The sequence below is a fragment of the Xenopus laevis genome, chromosome 2S, assembly GCF_017654675.1.
Source record: "Xenopus laevis strain J_2021 chromosome 2S, Xenopus_laevis_v10.1, whole genome shotgun sequence".
NCBI lineage: Eukaryota > Metazoa > Chordata > Amphibia > Anura > Pipidae > Xenopus > Xenopus laevis.
The window spans coordinates 8423978-8430491 of NC_054374.1; the positions used below are offsets into that span (position 1 = coordinate 8423978).

A 6514-nucleotide genomic window follows, 5' to 3' on the forward strand; every position below is an offset into this window, starting at 1 on the left:
TCTAAGCAGTTTTTTAAATTGGTCTTCATTATTTTATTTTATTTTTTATAGTTTTTTAATTATTTGCTTTCTTTTTCCGACTCTTTCCAGCTTTCAAATGGGGGTCACTGACCCCATCTAAAAATGAAATGTTTATTACTCATCTTTCTATTCACTCCCTCTCCCATTCATATTTCAGTCTCTCATTCAAAATCAATGCATGGTTGCTAGGGGAATTTTGGACTCTAGCAACCAGATGGCTGAAATTGCAAACTTTAGAGCTGCTGAATAAAAAGCTAAATAACTCAAAAAACATAAATAATAAATAAATGCAATAAACCAATTGCAAATTGTCAGAATATCCCTCTTTATATAATACTAAAAGTTAACGCAACACCCAGGCAAAGGCAATGTGAAATTATAGACAGCAAGGAGCGTACAAGGTTGAGTGATATCCAGGGGCGTAACTACAGAGGAAGCAGACCCTGCGCTTGCAGGGGGGCCCAGTAGAATAGGGGGCCCAGTGAGGCCCTAATTAATAGCCAATTTTAATATGTCTGGGTAGAACAGAACACCTTATCAATATTTTGGGGCCCTAAATTGAATTTGCTGCGGGGCCCAGTGACACATAGTTACGCCACTGGTGATATCTATACCAGCGGCCTAGAAGAAGGCAATATATAATTGACAGCTAAGGTGTAGATGAAGAAATTTGGATTTCCTGATAAATCTGAAAAAAGGCTTTTATCATACAGATTGGGTGACAGGTCTTATTTAAAGCAGTTGTCTTGATACTTTATGGGTTCATTCCCCGTTTGCAACCCAACATTTGTTCAAGGACCCCTCTTGGCTTATAACCTGGCTTCAGCTATACGAAACCTTTGTTATTTCAGCTACTGAGCCATAAAGAATATCTAGGGCAACAAATAAGTGTTCACCCTAATTAACCTTTAAGAAGATGTATCTAAAATTGGCAAAATCTATTCTCAAAATCTCTTTTTAACCAGCCTTCAGACCCGCCCCATCTAGTTCATGATCCACCGGTGTAAGGGATTGTTATATATTGTTGTATGATATCGTCTTTTTAATATATCCATCTCTCAAACATGTGATACCTGTATAATATATAAACAACCCCAAGAATGGTCTGTTCCACCAACGTCATCCTAAGGAACAGCCATTCTAGTCCACCTAGTAGTTCTTCTTTGTCCTCACATAAGTTTTAGAAATATCCACTGGAGACCCATTCTGCCAGTACTTTGTGCCATTCCAGTAACAATTGTGGCATTTCTAAAACTGCTGTAAATCAGTGGCAAACATAAGCTCTGTGTTTGTATGGTTTTGGTTAATACTGGGTTTGGAGTTCAACCCTACGTATGCTACCAGATCCAACGTACACCCGACATTCCCACCAAAGTTACGATATGTCTTTATCCAGACAGCTATTGTGCTGAGAGAGGACCTTGAATAAACCTATATTTTTACTACGAAGCTTTTTAGAAGGTTTCAGAAAAATTGGAATAGAAGTTGAAGAGAATAACATGGGAGTTGGAGCCATTTGTCTAACTCCATATCCCTCACTAGACCTTTGCCTGCCAAACAGCCAGACTAATTGTCTCCAGGCAGCAGAGAACATAGCAGCCAGAATGATACTAAACCACAACAAACTACACAACCACATCAGTGAAACCCTAAAAGACCTTCCTGGGTTGCATAGTTCTGTTTTGCACATACACTCTTATGGACTCTTTCATTCTATAAGGTCAAGGCCAGGGGGAGCCGTGTAATCCAAGTATACATGAATCCTTAGTGGATTGGTTATGGATGGTAATATACTAGGCTGTGGATTATAGGATGAAGTACTTTGGCGTTTCATGTGCACGGCAGTATCATATCCAAAAATTTGGCATAGCACAGATAATCCTTAAAAGCTATCACAAGTAAAACGTTTTGAATATCTAGTATGGCATTTGCTCCTACAGATCCCTCCAACACCAGCCGATTTTTACGATTTTTTGCAGGTTTTTCACCGGAAAACGGCCAAAATTTCGGGGTATTGCACCGAACCCATCGCACATCAAAAAATCATTGGGACTTTACTTCACCCATTGACTTATAGGCAACCTCGACAGGTCTGAGAAGCCGTATTTTCTGATTGGGACTTTTCCATCCTCGGGGTTTAATAAATTCTAAAAAATTCGCGATTTTTTAAAACGATTTTATAAAAATAATCACGACTTTTTTGTGATTTTTGCATTCGGAGTTTAGTAAATAACCCTCTAAGTCTACTAGAAAATCACATAAACATTAAATAAACCCAATAGGCTGGTTTTGCTTCCAATAAGGATTAATTATATCTTAGTTGGGATCAAGTACAAGCTACTGTTTTATTATTACACAGAAAAAGAAAAATCCTTTTCAAAAATGTGGATTTTTTTTGGATAAAATGGAGTGTATGGCAGATGGCCTTTCCGTAATTCAGGGCTTTCTGGATAACGGGTTTCTGGATAACGGATCCAATACCTGTACAAGTTATTTCAGTTCTCTGCGTGTTAAAATATTTTCTCTAAAGCAAATTCCCTGCTTCTTTATTGCTTTGTGTTTGCTGTCAGTTCTGGTGTCTGCAGACTATGTCTGTTATTGTAAAAGCCCCATCCAGTTTGTGGTTCAGTGGAACTTGAAAGAAATAGCCCTAATAAGTTATGAAAAAAATATATATATAAAATTATTTCTGAAGTTTTAATGGTGTGTTTAACTACATCCCTTGCGTTTATCTGAGCAAGACTTGGGGTTATTGGTTCTGTTTGCAACCCCCCCCCCCAGCATTTATGTCCGTGGTCTAGGTCTGCTCATTGGGACTTGTACAAATTTCATCTAATAATGAGCAACTGCCAGAACTACTACTCCATGACCTCAATTAGAACTTTACAAATACAGATGCTGAACAATTGTGTTGAAATCCTGAATGCTATGTTCAAGAATAAACTTATTTCATAACAGGCGCCCCCTTCTGACGTGGTTGGATAAATAACCTCAAGATAAACTGCAGCCCCCGTGACATTTGTGTATAACATTTGTCCACATGAAAGACTAAAGTGACGTTACTCTGTGCTCCTTCTCTCCATTTCAACTGCTCTGATCTATGATCCGAAGCATGTGCAGGGCAGGTGCCAGCATTCTGATTGTTTGTTTAAATGATTTGCATTATTGTTGGAAAGAGCATGCACCAGTGGCCAGGCTTGAAGCAGAGGGTGGTGCCTTGGTAAACAACAAGTGGCCCCTTGTTCACCGTTGTTTTTGGGCCTTTTGTATAATCTTGCTAGCTCCGTGACCTTTTACGGTGGACCCCAGGCGTAGGCTTCAAGGGGTGAGTCCCTGATGCCGGCATCTAAGATTAAAGGAGAAGGAAAGTCATCCTGCACTTGGGGTGCCAAATGTTAGACACCCCCAAGTGAATGTATTTACTTACCTTAAACCCCGGGCCGGTGCTCCTATCAGCAGAAAACTGCACTGGCCCGGGGATTATAACAGAGCACATCTCCTCCGTCTTCTACTTTCTTTGCACTGCTGTGCATGCGCAGTAGAGTAAAAAGCCAAACTTTAACTAAAAACTATTTCATTCTACTGCGCATGGGTTTGCCGCAGGAAATTTGAAGCAAGAAGAAGATGGAAGAGGATCGTGCTGTGGTGCTCACTGGTATAACCCCAGGTCGGTGCAGTTTTCTGCTGATAGGAGCACAGGCCCGGGGTTTCAGGTAAGTAAATACATTCACTAGGGGTGCCTAATATTTTGCTCCCTCAAGCACAGGATGACTTTCCTTCTCCTTTAAAGAGTAGATGGTTTTGATATCTGCCCGTTTTCTTGCTGTTCTTTCATATTAGTGTTAGAGTATTCTCTCCAAAATGAATGGCAATAGGACTATGAAGATTTTCATTCATCCAGGTCATGGTATATCTAGTATAAGTACTGCACAACTGGACTTGCTGAGTAATCATTGAAGACGTTTCACTACTCATCCCAGCAGCTTTTTCAGTTCAACCGTTATTGGATGCATTGATTGAAGTGCCATATGGCGTTCAAGTTTGATTGTTCCAAAACATCGTGCATCAAGAGGATGCTTCCAAGTATTCCAGCACCAACGCATTTGCTGCAAGGCAGTCCCCTTTCTTTACACTGGATGATTGAGGAATGCCAATATATATGCCCCCTCCCACACTGCAAGTCTTCTTACCGTGATGAGAGAAATATCTATGAAACCAATAGAATTTACACTAAATCACATACAATTTACGGCGAGAGGTTCCCAAAATGCTTGGCACAACCATAAGGCTCTTGGCCGTCTGTTACATTGGCACAGACCCACATCAGTACGAGAGGAATTTTGAATTTCAGTTGCAGTAGAAACAAACATTACTTGGGCAATTGGATTTCCATTCTGACATCTGCGCAGCCTATTTACTCCAGTAATATTACACCTGTCACTTATAATTTGCACCAATGGTTTTCACAGCAACTGGATATTTCTGTTTCTTCTACTAAATAATCATTAAATGAACCTAAGCAGCAAAGTAAGGGGAATCACCTGAATTACTGTAGTTAGAGAATTTACTTACTTGTGAAATCAGATCTCCTCTTTCTCAAATGCCACTCGGGTCAGTGGTGACTTCTGCAAATGAAGAAGGAATTGTATTGGTAACTGTTGATCATTTACACAGGAAAGATAATGGCTAGTAACAGGTTTTATGTAACGAGTAAAATATGGCACAGTCAGACCTGAGCAACAGGCCATTCGCATTTATCATTGTAATAGTATCAGACAAATATTTATCTTTATTCTGATATCATACTTTATATAGCGCCAACATATATTGCAGCACTTTTTTTTCACATCCGTGTCTGGTTATATCATTTTGATTGCTTGCCCAGGGGGCAGTTTTATTTAATACACAGGTTATAGGAACTAGCGCTAAATGTTTTCATCCTTTGACACAAACAATATTCTCATTTACGGAACCTAATAGCAAGAGAGCAGTTAGGCCTGAATTTCCAATGTAGTCCGTCCTAGGCCACAGGGTCCTGGCGTCTGCCCTCGCAATAGTACATTGACGTGTAAGTGCATGTGCCAGTACCCGCTGGATCCCGCGTTAAAGAACTGTGCGACGCCTTAGATTGTGGCTGGACAACATGCCGTCCTTAAAGTGTTTCTGCACTAGGCTTGGACATTTGTGGCCTGTCCTGAGAGCAGAACCTTTAATCTATCTATCTATCTATCTATCTATCTATCTATCTATCTATCTATCTAAAATGATTGCTGTAAAAGTACAGAATTCTTGAGACTATCACAAATTCTCTCCACATCTTATAAATATGTTTATTCTGTGTTTATTACATGAGGTTTAAATTAAAGCATATCCATTAGTGGAAAATAAGCCAGGCGAGTTTTAAAAGCAAAGTTAAACATTATCTATCTATCTATCTATCTATCTATCTATCTATCATCTATCTATCATCTATCTATCTCTCTATCTATCTCTCTATCTATCTATCTATCTATCTATCTATTATCTATCTATCTATCTCTCTCTCTCTCTCTCTATCTATCTATCTATCTATCTATCTATCTATCTATCTATCTATCATCTATTTATCTATCTATTTATCTATCATCTATCTATCTATCTATCTAGCTATCATCTATCTATCTCTCTATCTATCTATCTATCTATCTATCTATCTATCTATCTATCTATCTATCATCTATCTATCTCTCTATCTATCTCTCTATCTATCTATCTATCTATCTATCTATCTATCTATCTATTATCTATCTATCTATCTATCTATCTCTCTCTCTCTCTCTCTCTCTCTCTCTCTCTCTCTCTCTCTCTCTCTCTATCTCTCTATCTATCTATCTATCTATCTATCTATCTATCTAAAATGATTGCTGTAAAAGTACAGAATTCTTGAGACTATCACAAATTCTCTCCACATCTTATAAATATGTTTATTCTGTGTTTATTGCATGAGGTTTAAATTAAAGCATATCCATTAGTGGAAAATAAGCCAGGCGAGTTTTAAAAGCAAAGAACATTAGCCTGCTATTTTATAGTGGACATAAATCAAAATGGCTTGTTTGAATTTTTCGTATCTAGAGATCTCCATCGTGTGTTCCTAGGCTGCCTGTGTGTTTTGCTTTTGTTAACCCCAGAGAGTGTTAGCTACACAAAATGTCTATTTTTAGGTACCAGAATTACACAAACTCTTTCATAACTGTATGACCATTGAAGGAAGTAAATGATTAAGCGCTGAGCCTGGCTTCCAAAACGCCTTGATTGGGCTGGAAAGGAGAACTAAACATTAAATTCTTGTTGTTTGAGTTGTTTTTTAGCTGCTCACACTTTAGGACTACTCTACTTTTGCTTATTTGTTTATTTTCTCTAGTACCATGGTGCCACCACAGTGTACAGCTCATTATAGAGCACAATCAGCATTTAGGGAATGTCTTCACCGTTTCATCAGCCCACACAATCACTG

At 38.6% G+C, this 6514-nt stretch overlaps 1 protein-coding gene across 1 annotated transcript in view; it reads right to left on the bottom strand.

Annotated features, from left to right (window-relative positions):
• LOC108709197 (filamin A-interacting protein 1-like) overlaps positions 1-4657 on the bottom strand; it is a 138300-nt gene extending 133643 nt beyond the window's left edge. The window contains exon 1 of the mRNA XM_018248828.2: positions 4594-4657. The gene's annotated coding sequence lies outside the window, so the exon portion shown is untranslated. The remainder of the gene's footprint in view (positions 1-4593) is intronic.
• Between the last annotated feature and the right edge of the window lie 1857 nt (positions 4658-6514).